This window comes from Micropterus dolomieu, linkage group LG21 (assembly GCF_021292245.1).
Source record: "Micropterus dolomieu isolate WLL.071019.BEF.003 ecotype Adirondacks linkage group LG21, ASM2129224v1, whole genome shotgun sequence".
NCBI classification, from domain to species: Eukaryota; Metazoa; Chordata; class Actinopteri; order Centrarchiformes; family Centrarchidae; genus Micropterus; species Micropterus dolomieu.
This window is the reverse complement of record NC_060170.1, coordinates 27,161,878-27,185,083: the sequence shown is the minus strand read 5'-3', so window position 1 is coordinate 27,185,083 and position 23,206 is coordinate 27,161,878. Positions and strand designations below refer to the sequence as shown.

The 23,206-nt window shown below is 40.4% G+C and overlaps 1 protein-coding gene across 2 annotated transcripts in view; it reads left to right on the top strand.

The window, feature by feature from the left end:
* The first annotated feature begins 943 nt into the window (after positions 1 to 943).
* lzts1 (leucine zipper, putative tumor suppressor 1) overlaps positions 944 to 23,206 on the top strand; it is a 34,252-nt gene continuing 11,989 nt past the window's right edge. The window contains exons 1-2 of one of the 2 annotated variants that reach the window (XM_046034501.1): positions 944 to 975; positions 1,179 to 1,220. The gene's annotated coding sequence lies outside the window, so the exon portion shown is untranslated. Of the gene's footprint in view, positions 976 to 1,178; positions 1,221 to 17,081; positions 17,227 to 23,206 lie in introns of those variants that run through there. The other variant, XM_046034500.1, reaches the window with a different exon arrangement.

The following is a 23,206-nucleotide window of genomic DNA, read 5'->3' as shown; positions in this document are numbered from 1 at the left end:
TGAACTTCTGCCCTGCTGTGTATAGTGTACAATCTGCTCAATCAGAACATTTACAGCTAAAAGCTCTCTGGGCGCCCTGTTTACGCAGCTGTCACCAGAACAATGCTGTCTATACCTCCCTGCCTATTAATCAAACTTTGATTTGGTCAGTGTGTTGCTTACTTTTCAGAAAAAGTGATGACGCACTGTGAGTGATTATATAGTCAGCTTCCCATAAAGGCGATCAAAACTGGCAGATAAATTACGGGTTTTGACATGTAGAAAATGCAAATAAACTGATCAAAATTCACCCCATCCCCCTCTTCATTTTATTGTCCCTGGAGTGGGTCTGAGTTAGGGGTGAAAAAGACAGCAGATCAGCAGTTCTTACACAGCTTAAGAGAATGTATATGCAGGAGACCTACACAACACACAGCACAATTTAGAAATGTATCAGGGATTTTAGGACAGACCTGTGCAAGAGTGCAGCTATGGGACAGCTTGAAAAGAGACAGAATAAAGTGCTTTTATAGGGAAAAAAGTGAACAGTGGCAGCCAAAATAACATGGTTATCTGTCTGCATGATCATAATTTAAGCTACTGAGACAGAAATGTGTAGGACATGCGTATATGTGTGTAGAACAAAGTGCTCAACTGTGCAACTTTCAAGCGCAAACCAGCTGCAGAGTAGTGGGCGCTTTTTTTGTCAGCGTGTCCTTGCATTCCTGTGTTTAAACACTGAGTGTGTGTGTTCATGCTTGTCTCTGTATGTGAATGCATGTGTACACAAGGCTGTGTGCATGTGGATATGATTGGGAAGGAGTAAAAAATCTTGAAACAGAAATTTGCAAGGAGAGCAGTTTGCTTTTCTTTTTTTCTAAAGGAATCCTTGTGGAGTCCAGTTTGTTTCTTCTCTTTACAGACGGGCAGAAAAGGAGAAGCGGAGGAAGCAGGTAGCGGAGGTTTTTTGGGGCCACGGGAATAAGAAAGCGGCAGGTAGCTGTACATTTCACAGTTGATTAATGAGTCAGTGGGATGATGTCTCTTATCAACACTCTGCACATGGCAGAGAGAGAAGAAAGGTTTACTGGGGCTAGGAATGCTCCAATCACAAACAGCTCCCATTGCTGTCCCATCATTCCTTTCTGTGCTCACCCACCTGTTTTTGTGGGGGTCTCTTCTTCTTCTCTTCTCCACAGCAGTTTGTAGCTGATGCAATTGGACCCTTTACCCTGTGTTAGGTAAGGTGCCAAAGAGTTTTGTCTGAGAAATATGTGATACATTTGCTACTGTGGAGTTCACGGTCTTTGTTTGGAGATTACCACAGGAACTGATGTAAACGCTTGTAATGAGTTGTTAATGTGGCTTATGTCATCATACAAGAGAAAAGTATAGTAGGCAGCCTGTTGACACCCGAAAGAGATCCACCAGTAAAATGTTTGGTAATAGTTACAGATGTGCTTGAAAATATATCACTTTCATGCCTGACAGAACTGGATGTTTGATATAAAATCCTGTTTATCAAGTTTGATACGCAGCCTAGATGTGTTGATTCTTGATAAATATGTATGGCATGAACTAATGGCTCTCAAAACCACTGCGATCTGAGCTGAGAATGAGAATTCTTACAATGCCTGGGCAGAAAAATCCCAGCCACAGCATGTTTCCTTAACACTGTAATAAACTGTGAAAATAAATTGCAGGGAGAAAAAATGGGAAAAGAAAGAGCAGCAGACAAATATATTCAAAGTAATGGAGTGCTCATATTGTATAGTATATATCCTTGTGAGATTAAATATTTCTTTAATGCCAGCAAAAAACGTTTGGATGTTTTTGTCACAAGCAGTAAGCCAAATTATTGTCTTTGTGGTTTCATTTGTTCCCCTAAAGGTGTTACTATTTTGCTGTAATGTGAGAAATCCTTCCTGGTTGATCGATTTACAATACGATTTTAATGGCAATTGCAGGGAACTAAAGTGATTAGAGAGAGAGAGAGAGATGCAACACCAGTGAGTCTAGCTTTTCCTCCTGAATTGCAAGGCTCACCTTCTTGTTGTCGAGAAGGCTTTTTGTCTTTCTTAGATAAATCAAAGAGGACAGAGAAGGGAAACATAAGAAAGATGGATGTGAAAGCAGATCTGTGTTTAAACCCAACGCATCACAGGAACATGGTATTGGTCATGACACCACTTTCTTTTCTCTGATGCTCTGGGATGCTCTTGTTAGATTCACTTTGCTGTTCTAGATGATACTACAGGTGTATTTAAATGACTAATTCTTGCTTATTAGAACATCTGTGATGCATTTTGGAATTCCAGCATGTGCTTCCATTAAATGTGTTTTTCAAACACACAATAAATAAAACAAATGTTGGCCAAAGCATTAAACATGTGGTGGCGGTTCCAGATGGCAGTGAGAGGTAATCAGGTAAAATGTGAAGTGGTGGCTTTTCACAAATATGTATGCCTCTCCAGTGGATTCTCTGCATGACAAGACAAATTTAATCAATATAAATGACACATTTGTGGTGTGACCTTTTTTTTTAACATTATATAATAATAAGCCTGAAAAACCATATATATGTGAAATAGTTCAATCTAATCTAACCCTGTCCTTGTCATTCCTGAGAAACATTTTAATCAAAGTAATAAATAGTGTCTAGATGAAGGTCATTCATGATATAATGACAATAGAAGGATAGTGAAAAGTACCTGGACTATGAATTCCTCAAAACATTTTTGTTGACTGTTTTGAAAAAGTTTGAATCCTTCAGATATTTTAGTCTAAAAAAGCAAATGTTATACGCATCTGAAAAAGTTAAATGGTTTGAGTTCTTCAGAATTTTATGTTACTTCATCTGACCATTCATACCAACACTTTCAAGATGGATGACATTTGCCAGACACTTTGTACACATGATCTTAAGTACACTCTTTTTGTTAGTGATCTTCAGCAAAATGCTATTGTTATTTGCTATTGGAAAAAAGTCAGTAAGGGCTATAGCTCCTGTTACGTTGACACAGAAAATGAGAAGAACACATGCACATTAATTTTTTTTATAAAAAGAACAAAAAAGGATTTCTTTTTCCATTAAATGATATTGTCCTTATTGTCCTTTTTGAATCGTTAAACTGTCTCTGTAATCGTTAAACTGTCTCTGTATTGTTAATAAATGGTGTTACTTATAACATGCTGTTTGAAAATTGTTTCAGTGAAGAGCAGAGAAACACAGAGACAGAGAGAGAGACAGTAATTGGAAATCAAAACAAAGGCCATATATCTTTTTAAGCAAACATCTTCGTTGTCTGGCGAGGGGAGTGGACAGCAGTATTGAACCAGACCACTTGAGATGTAATTCCTTGCTCCATTGAAGAAAGACTGGACATTTCTATTGTCAAGGCAAAAAAAGTGAAGGTGAAAGAAAGAGGGGGACAGAGAGGACGAAAAAGAGACATCAGCAAGAACAAAGAGACAGGGAGAGAATGCAGGAAGGAGGGAGAAGAGGACTCATGCTAGTGGAACTGTGAAACAATGCGATATAGATTCTGCCATGGCTGTACGACTTTGACTGCGTCATGCTCACCCTTCTGCCTCTCACTTGAGGGGTGGTTATTGATGGAGCCGTCATATCCAGGCTGAACATCTGTAATGAAATTCTACTCCTCTTATTGGATTTGGCGATGGGATCTCTGTCTCACTCACAGCTGTAGTCTGGCCTTTATTGTACAGCCACAGCCCATTGAAGGTACATATACACAACCACACACACACACACACACACACACAATACATAGAGCTGTATGGAGTCCTGTGCGTAGGGATTATAATGCTGCTCACCACTGTAGATATTGTTTACCCTCTCTGGATTGGTCTGTGCAGAGAGAGTCCATTTTTACTGTATTTTAATACTGTTTTTCATTCTCAAAAGAATGTTTGCAATTGAATCAGGTGTTAAATTTTGTTTGCACTTTCAGAAAACATATTATTCTTGCAAAAGGTGAAGGCACAATGCAAACATAATTGACACAGGCTCCCAAAGAAAAAAGCTGCAAGCGACATGCAACAATGGGTGGTTGGTGGGAAGAGTTCTGCAAGTGGTATTATTGGGGGCAGAGCAGGAATGCAGCTTAATAGAATGAAACACTGGAGAAGAGTAGAGGAGATTCGAACAGAATAGAATAAAAGAAATGCTATAATGCAATACAAATTTGTGAATAATTTATCAGTAATGCATTAGAATGGAAACTTCACGAGATGCACCATGGCCACAGGAGGAGCTTTCATCCGAATTTCCAAAGGGAGGAAAAACGAAAGGCAAGAGAGCAAGAAAGAGGGACAGTACAAACAGAGCGAGGAGACAGAGTATAAAATTCACATGACAGGTCTCGTTATCTTGAATGCAAATGCCGGCTGTGTGTTTGCTGGAGTGACACATTGGTTCTTTTATTGATAAATTGAGGACCGCTATGCTATAACGCTACCAATATACTTTGCAGGGGCCTGGGTAAAGGACCCACTCTAAAAGCATAGATGATGACAGACTGTTTAGACTGCCTCTCATTACTCTTGGACCTCCCGGCCCAGCGCGTTTACATGTTTATGACGTACACATAGTGAAAGATTCATTATTCCTGCTGCCTGTGGTGATTTAAAATGGTATGGTGGATTTTTGGATTACAGGAGCTCTCCAAAAAAAGCCTTGGCTTTTCTCGCTACTGGAATGTTTGAATTTAGAGCAGATGACCCATCAAGACACCTCCAGTGGATAAAACAAAACAACAGCAATACACCAACATTTTTGTCAATTTCACTTGGCTTTTGCAATTTGCTTTTTTTTGGAATTTTGATTACATGATTATAGTATTTTGTAAATGGGGAATGGGAAGAATGAATAGTTTGACAGCAATGCCTTTAAAAATGTGCTCACTACATTTTATACACTCCTTTGGTGATGGATATGTATCTGGTGCCAACATTTTCCATGATATAGCATTTCTACCTATTCTCCATCTAATCCCAAAATTCATACAAGACACTGTAAGGTGAGAAAATCCCTTATGCAAAGACATCCATACCTCTGTGTTGAAGGGCTCAGTATAGGAGTTAGGAGTGGAAAAAGAAACACAGCAAGCAGTCTAGCAGTGTGAATCTATTCAGAAAAATAATATTTTCATTGAAAATTCAGAGACTCAGTTCGGGCTGCATTTCTCAAGGAGATTCACAATTCATTGCATTCCTTTCCCCCTTTTCTTTCTCTCTGATGAGCATGTGTTTCCTCTCACTGAGGGTGCTGCAGGGCTGCACAACAACTTGCTACGCCTTGACCAATTAGAAAATTACTCAGCATATGAAATACTGTATACCAGTGCTGCATCAATTACCGTAAAACAGAGTATTTCGCTGCTCCAGCAAATCTGCCTCAACTGTGGCAGTGGTCTTATTTATTTCCTGGTGTTAACAGTCATATCATAACCAAAGCAAATAATATTAATGAATTATAAATATTTATAGGTGGTGCACAACCAAAAGCAGGAGGGAGACTTCTGGACTTGTTGTTGGAATTAAATAGCCTTTGGTTCACTCATCCCGACTGAGATGATATGTCAACATACCAATATAGTATTGATGGAAATGCATTATTATAATGAATATCAGATTTGTCCAAATCAGTAGTTAATAAATTAGAAACTAAGCAGTGATGCAGTGTTTTTGACATTGCATTAGGTAACACCTGATGTCTGATTTGTAGTCCAGCTATAAACACAGTGGAGCTAAGTTCAGATCAAAAACTAGTGAACGTATGGACAGAGATTTATTTAGTGGATAGAAAGTCTGAGTAAAGGTGAACATCATATAGCTCAGTGCAAAGGTAGAGAGCAGCTCAGAGAATCTTAGTGTAAAATCTTGTGTGTATATTTGTGTGTGTAGCCTTGCGCAACGGTGTGTGGAAGCTTGTATTTTTAGGTCTTTGCCCAGGGCCGTTGTACTACCCTGAGTCTGTGTACTTTATGTATGCATTGAGGCATAGAAAGAGAGGGGAACAGAGAAGGAGGAGGAGAGATGAGAGAAAGAGTGCACCTGAATGTGTGAGGGATGAATGAAGGGAAGAAGAGGTGGTGTTGAATCCCCTCTCACCCCTGTCCCCACCCCACCCTTGAAGAGATGAGCTCCAGGTTTGTATTCCGAATGAGCTTAGTGGCTTGAGAACTGCACTCCACAACTGAAAAACCCTGACCCCTGAGGACCTCACACGGCCTCCAGCAGCTGTAGACTGATGTGCTGAACAAACCCAATGTCAGGTCAAAACACCTCCCCTTACAACCACACATCAGGCAGGGCTGAGATAGAGAGAGCGAAATGAGATAAAGAATGGGGGGAGGGCAGAGAGGAAAGGTGGAGGAAGAGATTTGAACAGTGAGAAATAACGAGTGAGTTGGGGAAACGGAGGAAAAATGGAAGTGGTGGGTGATGTCTTAGATAGTGATGAGAGAGGGGAGGCCCATATACACTGAGTGGCTGTGAGTAGTGTATGTATGTGTGTATGAAGCAGAGTATTGCAGAGAGGGAGCAAAAGGGAGATAGATATGAAGAGGGGTGCGAAGACCAAGAGAAAAAAAGGCACAAAAAAGTGAGAAATCACAAACCTGGCTGAAGATTATTTCAGTTTTCTGTGCTCTCCTTCTCCCACTAAAGCAGTTTTTTTGTGAATACTGATACAGCACCGACATATACCAAGTGCTGCACTTTGTAGCTACAACTGACAGTAAAGTTCTGAAGATGGCACTAAATAATAACTATTGATTACTCATTAGATGTATCTAGTTGGTTTAAGCTGGACCAAAAAACAAAATGTATGCTGAATTGTTTTTGGACTGGGAGCAGTAACTTCCTGGGCAGTCAGATTTCTTTTACCATTATACAGAGCCAAACTAGTTGTTTCCACCTGTTTTCAGCCTTTGTGCTAATCCATGCTAACCAGCTGTTGGCTGTAGCTTCATATCTAACTGACAGATATGAGCCAACTTTCCACCAGAAAGCGATTAAGCATATTTCCAAAATGTTTCCCGAAATGTTGAATGTTGAAGCTACGCTAATGGCTGCTGGCTGAAGCCTTATAGTTAAAGGAAACAGACATGAGAGTGGTATTGATCTTTTAATCTAGTTCTCCCCAAGAAAGCAAATAAGCCTAACCCTTACTCCTTTAAGTTAAGTAGCACAACTCGGAGGCTAGATTCATAATGAGGTAGATCAATATGGTATGTATCAAAAAAAAAATGAATGCTTGCTCTTTATCACTGACATGATGACTGCTCCATCTTTTACAAAGATATCACTGGAGACTCCATGAGATGGAAAGAAATGATAGAGACATGTAGAGCTGGAGACTGAGGAAGACATAAACATTTCATGGAAAGAGAAGAGAGGAGGGGTGATTAATTGAGGAGGTCAAGTACGCTGAAAGAGAAGATGACTGCTTGTTGATGCTTACAGCTAATGGGGGAAGACAATGAGACAATAATGGACAAACACAAAGCTGATGATTTGTTCTTGTAGAAATGGTTCTTCCAAATGCTTCCTGTCAACAGAAGTGCTGCTGTGCTTGTCTTTTGCTCTGATTTTAAAGGGAGATTGTTGGCCAGATGGCAGCATTAAGACTCCTTCTGTTTAGGATCCAAGCATTTTCACAGCTAATACACTGCAGACTCCATCCAAGGCCATTGCATTCAAAAACCTTTCATACACCTTGCTGGTCTTCTGACCTAAATGATTCATTTAAGTGACTAAATAGCCTTCAGAAATGTGGGTACATTTGAATATATTACAGAGTAAAAGCTCGGCAAAGGTACAACAAAACTCTAGTATGGAGACTGTAAATGTTAAGATAAATATTATATGATGCATAATCAGATGGAAAAAATGTTGGCCACAATTGTCTTTCTTTTGGGTATCTTTACTTTAATCTTCAGCCAACTGGGACCTTTAATCCACTGATACAGAATGATACATATTTAGGAAAAGGACTGAAACTGTCAGGAGGTAAAGGGGGGGGGGGGGGGGGGGGGGTTCCCAACATCCCAAACTAAGGTATTCAAGTGACAGTGACAGGTTAAGCGTGACAGAGCCTAAAATTTATTATGATATTTATTCTCACTGTCTCTTCTCATTTTTCACTCTCCCTGCTCCCATATCTGCAAGTGGGAGTGAATAAAGTCCACTATGAAGTTAAACTGTTTTTATTTTAGGTATTGTAGACCTGTAGGCTTTTCTAAGAGTTGCAGCTCTACGACTCTCAGCTCCGTCCACCCGTAGCACTCAGGTCTAATGAGTTGAAACAAAAAGGAGACCAACTGCTGACGTTAGTGGCTGAGCATTAGCTTGAACCAGGCCCATGCAGACCCATTTATCTGTAAATCACCTGTGTTCTGCAGACCGTATGGCCAATTATATTGCACTAAACCAGTACACCAGAAACAAATCAGAGCACAGTGTTGTCATCCGCTTATTTCTGATCCAGAGAGAATTCCTGTTATTTTATTTAACCTTTATCTGCTTATAGGGGGATAAACTTATTAGGTTGTAATGTATTTTTCAAAATCTGGCTTCTTTCTCACTTGCCCTCCAGGGTCAATCACTGCAACAGGGAAGAGGGAATGGTCTGCAGTGTATATGTCTGTGTGTGTGTGTGTGTGTGTGTGTGTGTGTGTGTGTGTGTGTGTGTGTGTGTGTGTGTGTGTGTGTGTGTGTGTGTGTGTGTGTGTGTGTGTGTGTGAAACTGCTCCAAGTCATTAATAATGTTCTTTTGGTCTGATATAATTTATCGGATTTTATTTGAGTTTACCGCTCAGAACAGCATCAATTCAATCTCTGCAGGATAAGAGGTCCACAGTGGAATAAGAAAGTGCTTTTTATTCAAGTTCATAGTGCATTTGAGGGAACTGAACTTCTCTCAGCACTGTAGGGTCAAACTGATTTTGATCCAGGATCTGTTTAAGCTTTTGGCAGCTAGCCTCAGTTTTAACTCTTACAGTGGAGTCCCCTCACACACAAAGAAATTGACTGCAGTATTGATCTGCATGTAAGAGTTAGAGATAACATTGATGTGCCATTATGTTGAGTAATTTTTCTTTCGACTTTTGAGATAAAATGATTGACAGTCGAAGAGGATTCTTATCAGGGTCGAGAAGCCTTTCTATTCATCAAAATTATAAGTCAAAATGCATTAAAATGAGAGTGTCTGTGCTGATAAATGGACTCTCTCAGAGAGCGTTTGATGTTGGACTTCACTATGTTTTCTCACCAAGGAAGAGACCCACCCACACCCCAAAAAGCTGCCTTTGAAACAAAGGAAAGTAATTACTGATATCAACTCAACAGTGATTGAAACATGTCACACTCACGCACAACTTCAGCTTTTATATCCTTTCGGCATGTTTGTGTGTATGCGTGTGTTTATGTGTATGCACCTGTGTTTACTGGTGTGCATGTATTGGTGTTTGTGTCCACTCTCACGTTCTGCCCAGTGGTCCACTCAAATTACACACTTATTATCTGGTCTCCCCAGCCAGCAAGCTCATTTGGAAATGAGTTTTAAAACAGCAGTACATATAGAATTATGTGGGGAAACGGGAGAAGGGAGTGATTTTAAAATTGTTTTGTTGGGGGTTGGTCCAATTCAAAACTGGGCATTTGGAAAAAGGCAGATAGAAAGACGTAATGGCAGTGACTAACTGCTCGCCAGTGTTTTTGTGCATTCAGGCCCCCTTGCTGAAAGCAGTATTTTCTCCACAGTTTGAAATCCTTTTCCCTGGATAATTATCCATTGTAGATGCCCATCCTCAGATAATGACTGCCTCACCACAGAGATAGGAAATTAACAGGGACCCAGTGTGCTGCAAGCACAATGGAGGGACTGCCCCCTGGATCACTCAGCTAATTTTAAACAAGGAAAGAAATGGGGAAGCTGTTGTTAATACTCCCCTCCTGCTTATAAGTAATAACATAATTTCATTTCATGTATGATATCATCTAGAAAGAAGAGAAAATGAAAAATAATGGAAACCTTGGTTTATGAAGTGTATGGCAACAGTGCCCCCTTGTGAAGAAGATAAGCAACTTCTCTACATTCAGCACCACTACAACGGAAGATCTGCAATGGCTCCACATTTTCCTTTTCTTTCATACATTAAGAAGCTAATTTGTGAGGTTCAGCCTCATACTGTCAACACACCTTAGTTACTTTAGCCATGCTAAAAGGGATTAAGTGATCAGGAAAGATCAAGACTGACAAAATGGCTGAGGAAAATGGGTTATGTGAAGTTGGGTTATTTTAAGGTAGCAGCCTATGAGCAGTTTGTGGCACAGAATAAAAGACGGATAAAATAACAGTATGAATAAAGTGCAATCACAAGCTGGTATTATGTCTACAGCAGGATTTCTATAAGTGCATTAGTGTAGCAGGGCCTCAGTTTTAATTAGTGCAGCAAGTATTAACACATTTGTTTAGTGCTGTGCTAGTGTTCACAGAGGCTTAATTATATATGATAGTGAAGGCCATTTTTCACAAGCTTGGCTTCTTTGTAAAGTAATAACTACTGGCTTACAGACCATGATTTTCAGTCGAGACACTTGTTGAGAGCTGGCAAGAAGCCCAAAGGTCAGTTATAGATTAGCCATTATGGCAATTTACATATATTACACGATCAATCTTTAGAAGAAACTACAAAATTCAATAAGATCATCATCTCGAACATAACCTAACTGTACTCTCTGAAACAAACAGATTTCAGAGGGAGGAGGTGTTTGGTGTATTCTGCTATTCTGTTCACGCTACATGAATCGTGCACCTCACTGCAATTTATAGCTTAGTTACACTCCATATAATCCCTATTAGCAGATGCTTAAGACTTCTCAAAGCAGTTCACTGTTGTTAGCCTGTGAAGTGTTAACCACAGAGAGAGATGGATGACTTTATTTGTGAAATTACGCACACAACACCTTGGAGGCAAAATGACTGGATTGGGGTGATCCATCCATACAACGTATGGGCACAGTCGCCCTGCTCCTCTATGCCCCTGCATCAAAAACTGAAATCATCAGCAACAGTTCTTCTATTAACCCCACAACTTAATAGGATTATGTGTAAATCTAGTCCAAAAGAAAAAATGAGAGTGAAACAGCAGCTGGAAACTCCAAGCAGAGATTCAGTGAATGCCCAAGGCATCCCTGTTCCAACATTCACCTCTAACTTGTACACATTTCCAAGGGGTCAAGATGTATATTGATAAGCAGGTATGTATGTGTTTGGCCCTATATGTTAGTCAGTTTATCCTCCTTCGTCTGTGAAGACAGTGCAGTAGACAGTAGGTTGATGAATTAAAGCCTCATCAAACTGTGGCTTAGCAGAGTTGAGCAAGGTACATTAAATCAATACCAATACCCCTGTATGTGTTTGTGGGTGTGTAATGCGTAACTTGTGCCACTCATCAGTTGTGTGGGGACAGACAGACAACTTCATTGTGCTCATCTAACCTGACAGGCTGTTACTGTGTGCTCTGACTGCTTGGTGCCAGGCTTATTTATATGCTGCTGGTGAGAGAGATCTTGGGGAGAGCAAATTGCCTTGCACAGAGAGAGACAGCCATCGCTGCTTTGAAGTGCGAGCATCTGTGTGTGTGTGTGTTATGGGGGGGTGTACGTGTGTGCACAGCCTCACTTCATCTCTTGCAACGGGCAGGACAAGTTATACGTATTTATGCCAGGGGAAAATTCAGATCTCTGTATGGATTTTATTTATTGATGACAAGTTTATGCTGTCTGTTGTCTGGCAGTGAGTGCTGGAGCTTTATCAAGTTCAGTGCAAAGTCATGTTCTTGCAGGTCAACAAGCAGGTGAATGTCTGTCTTGCTCTCCCTTGTTGTGATGTACAGGGCTCGGAGGGCTGCCCTGCCCCTGCTTTACCAGCAGTGTAACACGAGGTCCCTGTAGTGCCTGACTCCCTGACTCGTGTCCCTCACTGCAGAAGCAGAGGATTACGCAGCCATACATCATAGGCCAACTATGTCCTCTGAGGCAGTGACAGACAAAGCCAACAGAATCAATAAAGCCTCAGCTCAAGCCCTACTTATGTGCACTCAGACCTCGCCTCAACCTCTTTTGCTTATTTTCTTACTCAAATTCCATCTCTTTTTTCTCCTTCCTTCCATTTCTTGTACATTTCACTTCTGTCTTTTCAAGAGTGACATCATTTATCTGTGTCTGACTACTTCTGTCAATATTATCTCTATCTGCCCTTCTGCTCGGCCCCAGGTGAACATGCTGATACACAGTGGAGCTGTCAGCCTTGACAGGAGATGAAAAAAGAGAGAAGCACTTCAGAAAGAAAGAAAAGACCAAGGCCTGAGGATTACCGAAGGCCATTCAGCTTGTTAGTGCAGCGGCACCTACATCAGGCAAATGCATACTTAATTTTTTCATAGGGGCTGAGTGATTCAAGCTCTGGAGGGGTGAATGTTCCCCAAATAGACAGTTTAAATGATGGAGGGCCTTGTGTAGGACCTACAAACCATTTCAGACAGCAGTGGAAATGCTATTAGAGAGATAGAAGGAGCACTGGGGAGTAGTTCACAGTAATTAAACTGGAGCGTCAATGTCACTGCTACCTGTTTACGACCCAAAAGAGTAGCAGTTTCCTGTGGTGAAGCGGTTTGGCTTTCATTTATTACTGTCGATTACCATTATGAAGTCCTCCCACAAAGGACTTGGATTGTACCTTGGGAAATGGTACTTTAATCTTGGAAATATTTCCACCACAAAAATCATTCTTCAGCGATAATAGTTGTGTAAAGTTGTAAAATATAGATGAAGGGTTCAAATCTTAAATCCTATAAATATATTCTGGAATAATCTTTCTAATTATTATTTTAAAACCACTACTTATTCTGTGCTTCAAATTAAACTTAAATGTTTTATTCTTCTTTTATCTTTTTTTTTTTCAAACTGATTTACTAAATAACTACGTTATCTGCTTCTTGCAAAAAAACAACTTTAAGTTTAGACTAATGTTTCACTCCAACAGAGCCTTTGACAGACATTTTGGAATAAAATCATACCAACGTTTCAATATTTATAGCTGCTTACAGTTTAAAATCCCAGTAGTAAATCAAACTACACATTTGCTCCAAGTGTGATACTATTGTGAGTTGACAGTGTCTATTTAATATCCAGTGTAATATGGATTGATATTAGATTCACATCCAGCTGTCTAAATCCACTAGCCTGCCAAAAAAGGCATATGTGTAAACACTGAGCAGGCTTACATAAGAAATTGGATTTTGAGATCGGCAGTGTGTGTATGAGTGTGTGTTTGAGTGTGGCTTTGTGTGTGCATATCAGAGCACCGGTTTACCAAAATCCAGAGCTACATGTATGTGCACATGTCACTACGTGTATTTACGGTTATGAGGAAAAGAGCAGCAGAGGTGAGAGGCCCAGTAATTGCATAATCATGGGGGTGAGTTTTATCAGCATTGAGCTGTAAAAGAAATTCTGGTTTACATTCCATAATTGGCGTTTAGAGCATCTGGGAGCCTAATATATAATATAGATAGCCTCACTGGGTTTGAAAGAAAAAGAGCTAGACATCGACAAGTAAGTGATATGTGATATTAAATCTGTCAAAGATCTTTCCCAAGAGTAGAAGGTATAAAAAGAAAAAGAACAATAGGGGCCCCAGAACCAAGCGCTGAGGGACACCACGAGAGAAATCACATACAAAGTAAATAGCCTATACAGACAAAGAAACTTCTGTCAAAGAGATGTTTTGTAAACCAGCCAATGCTGAGCCTGATGTGCCCACCAAATCACGTAGCCTCTTAATCAGGATATGATGATCTATTGTGTCAAATGCAGAACAAAAGTCTAGAAGTACTAGCTCAGAGCACTCACCCGCATCAGAGGACATTAGACTGTCGTTAGAGACCCTCAGAAGAGCAGTTTCAGTAGAGAGAAACCCTGGCTGAAATTTATCATAGACATCATGCCTCTCCAGCACTGCACAAGTTTCTTTAAAATGTTTGATAGAAGTGGGAGTTTATATATGGGCCTAGTTTCATCTTCCTAGTCCATCAAATCTTCTAGGCTGATAGGCTGGAAAACATCCACAGAAATAATAGTTTGGGAGGGACTAGACGGACAAGTTTATCATCATCCAGGATAAATACTGGATGCAATAGCCATGCAATCATCGAAAGAGAAATTTGGTAGTGTGGGGAGTGGTGCTGAAACAATGTTTTTAATGGTGTGATCAGTAGCATCTTGGCAGCCGGTATAAGTAGCTGGTTAGCTTAGCTATGCCTGGTGACTAAAATCAGCCTTAGCCTAAATAAAAGACTGGAATTAAAATGACCAAAATCTAAAAGATGTAACATAAAAGCGTGATCTAAAACTGGAGCCTCTGACTGTATCTGCACCTGTGTTTGTGTGTGTGCAACCCATCTGTGTCCAGCCTCTGGCCACCCAACATTGGGTAGGGTCAGTTTTTGGGCCAGCTGGGTCAACAACATTATGCAAGGTTTTTTCATTCAACAAGGTATTGATCTTCCTTCGCGTGTGTGTGTGTGTGTGTGTGTGTGTGTGTGTGTGTGTGTGTGTGTGTGTGTGTGTGTCTGTGTCTGTGGGGGTGAATAAAGATAAGCAGGGAGATGGGGCCAGGCCAAGAAAAGGAGGCACGTTCTGGAAGAGCAAATTTGACATAAAATCTAATCAATTGCTGCAGCCTATTCCTAGTCTGACAGCCTGAGCTGCTCCTTCAAGTACACAACACACAAAACTCACATGAGTAATCACGCTGGTTCATTCATTTTGGCAGAAAACACAAACATCTCTTAATTGTTTTCCTGTAATGCAATCTTTAGAGACCTGCTAGAAGATTTATATGACAGTGAGTATAAATACAAGAACCATAAAAACATACACTACTCTCGTGCACAAAAAGCTGCTGCTGAGGTAGACGGATAATTAATAATTAACTATTTTTAACAATCACCATCATTGATATCTTTGTACAGATAAAAACAGACTCTTTCACAGCACACAGACTTTTGAGATAACCATGAAATTATATGTTGCACATGCACACACACAACCCCAAATGCACAGTCCTGCCCACACATATACTCATGCACACACAGGCAGATGCTTATGTGAGGGCAAACAGGATACTAGTCAGATCAAGGGCCTTTGAAGAGTGAGCAGATAATGACACACCGTCTAGTGTGTTGTTTTTTTATTTAGCCTTTATCTAACCAGGATTGTCCCATTGATGATCTCTTTGACAAGGAGAATGACAGCACAACACAGAGTTTCAACAGTAAATTAAAGGTGGGGTATGCAATTCTAGAGAAATTCAGCACCATGATGTCGACTTAATGATACTGAAAGTAATGTAACTAATGCTAGTGTGCTGCTGCAAAGCTAACATGCAGAGAGTCTAGAGATCCTAGAGCCAGCACACCAGCTCCAGACAACGATTTTCACAACTCTCCTACTACTATAGCTAACATCACAACAACAGTATAGCTTGGAACATAAGCACCGCTGGAATAGCGTTTTGTGGCCGAGTCCGAGTAAGATATGCATAAGATATGCATTGAATTTGACAAAAAGATGTGGATTGGATTACAATACTATAGCCCACCTTTAACAAGCAAACACATTGATCTGAGTAACATTGAAATTATCAGGTAAATCATTTGCACACCGGCAAACTGGACTCGATAGATTTCACCATAGCTTTAGAATTAGTCAGGGTTACTGTGGATTGGTCATTGTCACACACACTGACACACATCAATAACCTTGGTGTGGTCAGCCATAGCACAAGGCAGTATAAAAAAGGGATCCAGGATACTGTCAAGTATTGAACTGAGTGCATTCAAATACACCCTGGCCACAACTAAGATTACAGGCTTGTATCAAGTGCACAAAGACACACGCACATACAAATCTCTGGCACCCACTGAGCATAAAGGCGGTAAAGGGGGTAATATCATTACAAATTGGCACACCCCCTAACCCTAACCCCTTAACCCACTGAATGACGTTTGCAACAGTCATTATTATCACCAACATTCCCAGACAGGAAAGAGAAACTTTGTACTTTATGTTCATGGCCAGCGACTTCAAACTTAATTTTACAGACAGACTGGAAGTTTGGATACGTCTAATTGTGATGCAGCAGTTGTCGAGAGTTTTGGGGCAAAAGATTAAGAATGAGAAAGGAGGGTAGACTGCAAAAGAGGAAAGAAAAAACAAAGAGGAAGACAACAGGAACAAGAAAGACATGCAAACAGGAGTGCAGGAAAATGATGTACAGAAAGGAAAAACAGAGGGATGGGTGGATGTACTCATACATGCATGCGCACTACAGATCATTTATTCAACTCATCTGTTACATAAATAAACCAACACACAACAGATCTGCCCCTGGCTTCCTGTGTGTGAGAGCCAACAGAGTCAGGCGCAGTGAAGCAGGTTAAATCTACAGCAGCAGAGCATGGTGGTTAACAGCATGGATGAGTCATTAGTCCAACAGCCACTTAACTGACTTATTTGCAGGTGCACACATATGCAATCATATAGGCTGCAATGGTTATGAATATGAAGGAACATTTGAAGGTGCACACATTCCAACACAGAGATATTTAGACCACTTACATATAAAGTAGTGTGGGCAGAGATGATGTGCTGAATGTAGGCAGGCTGGCCATAATGCCAGAAAAAGAGAAAAAAAAGAGATTGAGAAGCAAGGTGGGGAAAGATGCAGGGATGCATGGAACAAGGGATGAAAGGGTGATAAATACTAAAGAAATAGTGCACACCTAAAGAGAAATGTACAAGAGCTGGACGAGCAAGCAACGGAGGGAGGGTGGGAGGGAGTGTTGGATGTTCAGAGTGAAGGAGAGAGTGGGAGGGAGTTCAGAAGTGAGGCAACAAGGATTCACTGTAAAGAGAGGGAGGGGAGAAAGAGCGTGTTTATGGAGGAACGTGACAGTGTTCAGTGTATGGGAGATGGGACGGACCGATTGCGCCATACCAGGTGTTGAAGAGGGGTGAGAGGGGGACCTAGAGAGAACAGCAACAAAAGTTTCTGGTTGAATGTGGTTTGCCCACAGTGATCCAAACAGCTTTGGAAGACAGAGCAGCAGCAGCAGCAGTGACTGTGACTGTGGCTGGCAGACTATAATGGAGGTAAGTCACCTCCAGCCAGACTTGAAGGAAGGTTATGGCTATTTGAGTGGAGGGGACAGGGGACAAATCATGGTAGAGAATCAATAAGGGCTCACAGCCTTGCAACTTCAACCAGGAGTGAGCCTGCGTGGTACGAGCAGATCCCACAGACTTCAGTATGTGTGATTTGTTAAGTGGAGCTGCCTTTTTAAAAGTTTTTTTAGCTGTTTGTACAAAGTAAGGGACAAAATGTAAACTCTGTTCTTTTGAGTACCACACTGAATTATGTCTGTTATTTACATAGTTAAGCATTCTGAGTTTCTCAACAAGGAAGTCTTTCGCTACTTTTAATGTGCAAGCTGAATTTCAAAGTAAAATCATCTCTGTGTGTAAGGACATGCCAGCTCTGAATGAAATGTCTGTTTTCAACTTTTTTTTTCTTTGCCGAAAACAACAATCATGTTCTTTACTTTCAGCCCAGCCATTACTGGGCAAACCATTGTTGTTAAACTGGGGAAATAATAGGGAGCAGCATGGGGCTTCATTTAAATGTTACACTATACACAGCAATTCAGGGAAATTAATGGCACTGGACACAGAGCCGGTTGTTATAAGTATTTTAAGCATGGATTAAGTGTGTTCATCTATATATGTCCCACCCTATGATTCTCTAAAGTAATTTTACTTTTCTTAAATATTTTTATCATTTTACCATATAATATAATAGCAATAAAAGGAACAGATCTGTTTGGGGAGTAATTTCCCCTTTGCACAACCTCCCAGTTTCGTCACATCACAACTGTGTACAGTAATGTAGGTGTTGTGGTGGTGACAAGGTGAATGGGTAAGTAAAGAGTACCTGCAAGGGCATGTTCAGCTTTTAAGTTATTGTACTAAGGAAAAAACAGGGGAGAGACAGAATCACAAGGAGAGGGTGTGGAGGATGAAGGTAGCAAAGACAGGTCTCTAGTCTTTTTAAAGCAGAAAAGCTGAGCTATTTGTTTTGCTTAGTGCAGAATTCCTTTCTTGATGTAAATATCGTGACTTCAGAGGTCATTTTATATTTTTGATATGTTTTATTTTAATGGGAATTAATGCAGCTCAGTTCCATATCTGTAGTGTGTGACAAACCAAACCACTGGAGCTGTCATGACCTGCTAAAGAAGACGCTTCTGAAAATAACTGTCCCAGATACCCAAATGCAGCATCCTTTCAAGAGTGAAGCCTGTGTGTCAGAGACGTGCAGCATCTCAACATCTTTGTTTAGTCTAACCTCATGATGATGTTGCAGAGTTTTCAACTTTTCAGTAATGCTTCATATTAACGTCCATGAAATAGAAGTATATTATAATGGTATATGAATCAGCTGAGAAATTGTACAGAGTAGGTGAGTTTCAGCCGTGACAACTGTCAGTTATGACACCCCAAACTGTTGAAAGAACCATGCAGAGCTTCCCCACAATGAAATATTTAGCATTACAATGTCAGGGGGCTTTTATTTTGAAGCTGAGCACAGGTATCGCCTGCAGCGCATGTTACCAGCTGCTTTCAGAATGATATAGACCCCTGAAAGTGAGCTCATTGTGTCTTCTCTTACTCCCACATTACACCATCCCCACACACACACATATGCACACACATACACACAGCCACAGCAGATTAGGAGGATGGGAGGATGGTTATGCTCCAGAATGACAACCTTATCACAGATTCTTCAGCTTGCAGAGTCAATGAGCCCCGGTGCCAGGAAAGGCCTCATTCTTTTCCACCTACCTATGCATGTCATTCCACTTTGATGCTGTATCAAACAAAAAATATATATATATTAGACAGACATTTAAAAAATAGTGCAGTGACTATGTGAAAAAATGTCAATGTTAGGTGTTACTACTAAGTTAAAAATGTTTATCTTTCCTTTGAATTTGGAACACAATTTATGATCTGATGTAATCTCACTACAAAACCGACCGAAAACTGACCTGAAACCAGCAATAGTCAGTATAATGTGCTACCAATATGACGTTTTTGACAAGAAGTGCACTTTCTTCTTCGAAATCTCAATTATTATACAAATAACAATCTGATACTACAACGAAGCTTTTATGACAATCCATCAAGTTTAAATTTTATATATTTGACACTGTCATATCATGCATAAATGACGCATCCTGTTAAAAACAAGAGATGGCTAATGGAAAAGGTAAATATTCGTGGGCAATGGATGGGTGATAATTCAGAATGTCTAAAAATACTACCACTTGTTTCAATACATGTTCAGTTGCTGTTTATAGAGTGGGATAAAAGCCTTAGATGTAAATATTTCATGGCTATGGAGCTGGCCGGTGATCTTGTGTATCTAACTGAAGACACATACAACTCTTTAAAACCATTTTTGGACAGATTCCAGGGCACTGCATACGTTTGAAGCATTACAGCAAAGTGCAGAGATGTATTGTAAGGCAATAATCAATCTTGTACGCAGCTCAATAAAGAAAAATAAAAGGAGATTTAAAAAATTTAATTTCAGGACTCCTTAAATTCATGGGCATCACTTCCCATCCTCGTCGGAACACTAAAGGATCCCATTTAGACTCCATTAAAAATACATTTTCCTCTATACTCCAGCTGCCAAGGTTATGCAAATGCCTGTGTTACAGTAGCAGTAGTTGGCCAGCCATACAAATCCAGTGAGCAGAGTAGACAACCTCCTTATCTATTAAAACCCAAGGAGGTTGATTGTTTTAATGACCTAACGTCTCATTTGGATGCGCATAATGGCATCTGAAAGCAATCTAATTTCAACAGGGGGTCCTTCACTAAAAGCTGGCCTCTAGTCAAAGATGTGGCCACATGGCTGCCAATAGAAGACACTGAGATCAAATTAATGACACTCACATGATTCAAGTGAACATACAGTTCTTAAGTCTTTCTCTGTATCCAAACCCCTCAAACTTTGAACAGAGAAGACATTGACAGTTTACTGGACAATACAGTAGTCAACAGTGCAATGTTAGCGCCACAGAATATAAATCTCTGTCACTCACACACTCTGTCTTTCCATGTCTGTCTCTTTCCCTTTCTGCTACTGCCTCTCTCTCCGTGCCTGGTATTCCATCTCCTCACTCTGGGGTGGTAATGAGTGTCTGGTATTCTCTTCAGCATTGAATCCCTATTCATGCTCAATCTACTTTACAATGCACTAAAAGGATTACCCAATTAGCTACTATTGGATGCCATTGTGTGTGTGTGTGTGTGTGTGTGTGTGTGTGCTTGGTCAGTCGATAGATGTTTTAGCAGTGAAAGTGAAAGATAGATGGCTGTCTGTACCCCACACTTCATTCCCAGTTGATGTTCTACTAGAGGCCACATTACTCATCCACAACTCAGCCACAGTGAGTAAGACACAAGATAGGGCAGTGTGTGTGTGTGTGTGTGTGTGTGTGTGTGTGTGCCTGGGGTCTTGACAGGCAAGACAGAGAAAGAGTCAGAATATTACTTCTCAATAATTCAACCTATCAGCTTATCATTCAAATATACGTTCTGCTGTCACATGTGAGCTGTTCCTTCTTCTCCTCTCTTTAATTTCCAATGTGTCATGCCTGGGATAATGGGACATGCCTGCTTCATTAAATTTGAATCATCAATTTATTTGTGTTAACCACAGATCGATTCCAGTCATCTAACATGTTACATCACACTGGGGGGCTTCACGTTCAGCATTGATTTAGAGGATCGAATAGCATAATGAGGATTGATATTGATTAATGTCTCCTCCAGGATTAAAGGTACAATACAGAAGTTGGTGAGCCAATATGGATGGATTTGATAACGTCAATTTGGGAGCTTTAAGCATTTAAAAGGTTTCTCTTCAGTGGTCAATTCCTAGTCTTTGATGTCAGACATCCCTGCCAGCACTTGAACACATCACAGCAAAACCTTTTGCAAAACCATCTGTGCTTTCAACTCCATTATCTCACAGTGTTATCAAAAGTATTGGCTGCCTGTAAAATATGACACTTTAAAATTTAAATAAATTAATCGGAAATAGGTCTTACTTCTAAGGCATTCTTTGGAAAAATGAATGGGAGGGGAACTACATTGATTTTACACATCAAGACCATCATCCTCACAAATATGGCTGTGTAGGTTATCGGTGCAAGCAGCTTATTGTGAACAATATTGAAGCTTATTGTAAGGCGGCGACCATAGTGGCCATAGTATTTTTTGATGGTAGCAAAGTCTGGTGAGGTAGTATAGGGAGGCTGGTGTGGATGGATGAATGAATGGGTCAAACACTGGACTCTCACCCAGGAGACTGCTGTTAGTGTCTTGTGTGAAACCAAAAGTTAAAATTGACTTATTTTCACTTACATTAGTAAGTCACGTAACTTAACTTACGTACGTTATGTAACTAAGTTGCTTATTTTAACCCCAACCAACACGTTCTCACTCCCAATTTATCCATCTAGAGGTTTGGTCAAGACCCCTTGGTGTTGCTTTTTAACATACTGGTTATCCCTTTAGCTTCGCACGTGTGGGTCTCCGAGGTAAAGTTAGCAATAATAAATATACATCATCTGGTTAGGTTTTCAAAATAAAACACGTGTTTACCATTGTGAAACTGTTGGAATTTGGTTAGGTTTAGGCAAAACAACTACTAATTTACATAACTTAAGTTAGCTGTGTATGTTACGTAGCTTAAGTTAAAAACAATCAACATTGACTATTTGTTTCACATAGGAAACAAACACCAGTCTCCTGGGTGAACGCCCAGTCTCTGACCCATTCAGCCACCCCAACCTCCTCTTCGCTATGCAGACTATTGAGTTATTTATACAAGGTGTATATGTAGCACTGAATATTGATGCTAAAGGGGTACCGAGTGACAACGGAGGACGCCTGTCGCTGCTGCTCTTCAACAATCATAAATGTTGTTTGTACGTCTTCTGTCATTTAGGTATGAGGTTGTGTTACAAGATCAGTTTACTCATTGTGGGGAATACTCTGGAGGGAGCATGCTATCATTATCAGTCAGAAAAAGAAACTCTGAGAGTGTCATCAGGGTTAACCTGGGCTTTGAATTTTTAACAAAAGTCCTGCATGTGTAGAGTTTAAATGACATGGGCATTTACTGGTCATGAAGGTTTTAAAGAAAAGATTCTATTGAGTTGCATTATGGAAAGTGCTAAGGACTAAAATTCAGGATATATCGGTCTCTGCTGCTTTAATCCTGACCATTTCCCTCACAAGTATGTTAGAGATACAGTGTATAAAATTCTGCGTGCACTTAAGACAGCACATGTAAACAATGAACAATAAGCCATCTGAGAGTGACCTAAAAAAACAGACACACTGAACTAGATAGATTACACATGCATCTGTTAGAAATTACCATAAAGACAGTGAGAATTAAAGTGTTGCCATCTGGCACCGTGGCAGTGTGGAGGTGCAGTGAGAACAGAGGAGAGTTTCATGGTCATTGTGAGACAGGTATAAATCCTGGACCTTTATAGCACTCTGCTGCCTTCCACTGGTTGTGTTAATGGATTAGCTATGCTCTTGGAGTGTGTGGCTGTGTGTGAGTGTGTCTTCTTGTGTGTGTGTTATGGTGGGGTGGGGGGGATGTATTGTCAGCTGGTCAGGGCTTTGTGTCAGGCAGGTCAGCTGGGGCTCGAAAGCTATGGTGACACCCCGCCCATACACACACACACACACACACACACACACACACACACAACACACAAGTGCACACACTTCTTTGTGCAGACACAGAAAAACATGCAGCCAATCAGATATAAGATGAGATGTATGCATCCACACACACTCACACCCCCCATGTCCCATTTCACCAAAGGTTTTTAATCACACTGTCCCTGCAAAAGCTGTGAGGTTATAACATTAGTACTGCTTATTAAAATTTTGCAATGAAACTATATTCAAATCACTTCAATATTTGCATTAAATAGGAGTGAAATTGACCAGTTCCCTCTAAAAAGTGAGT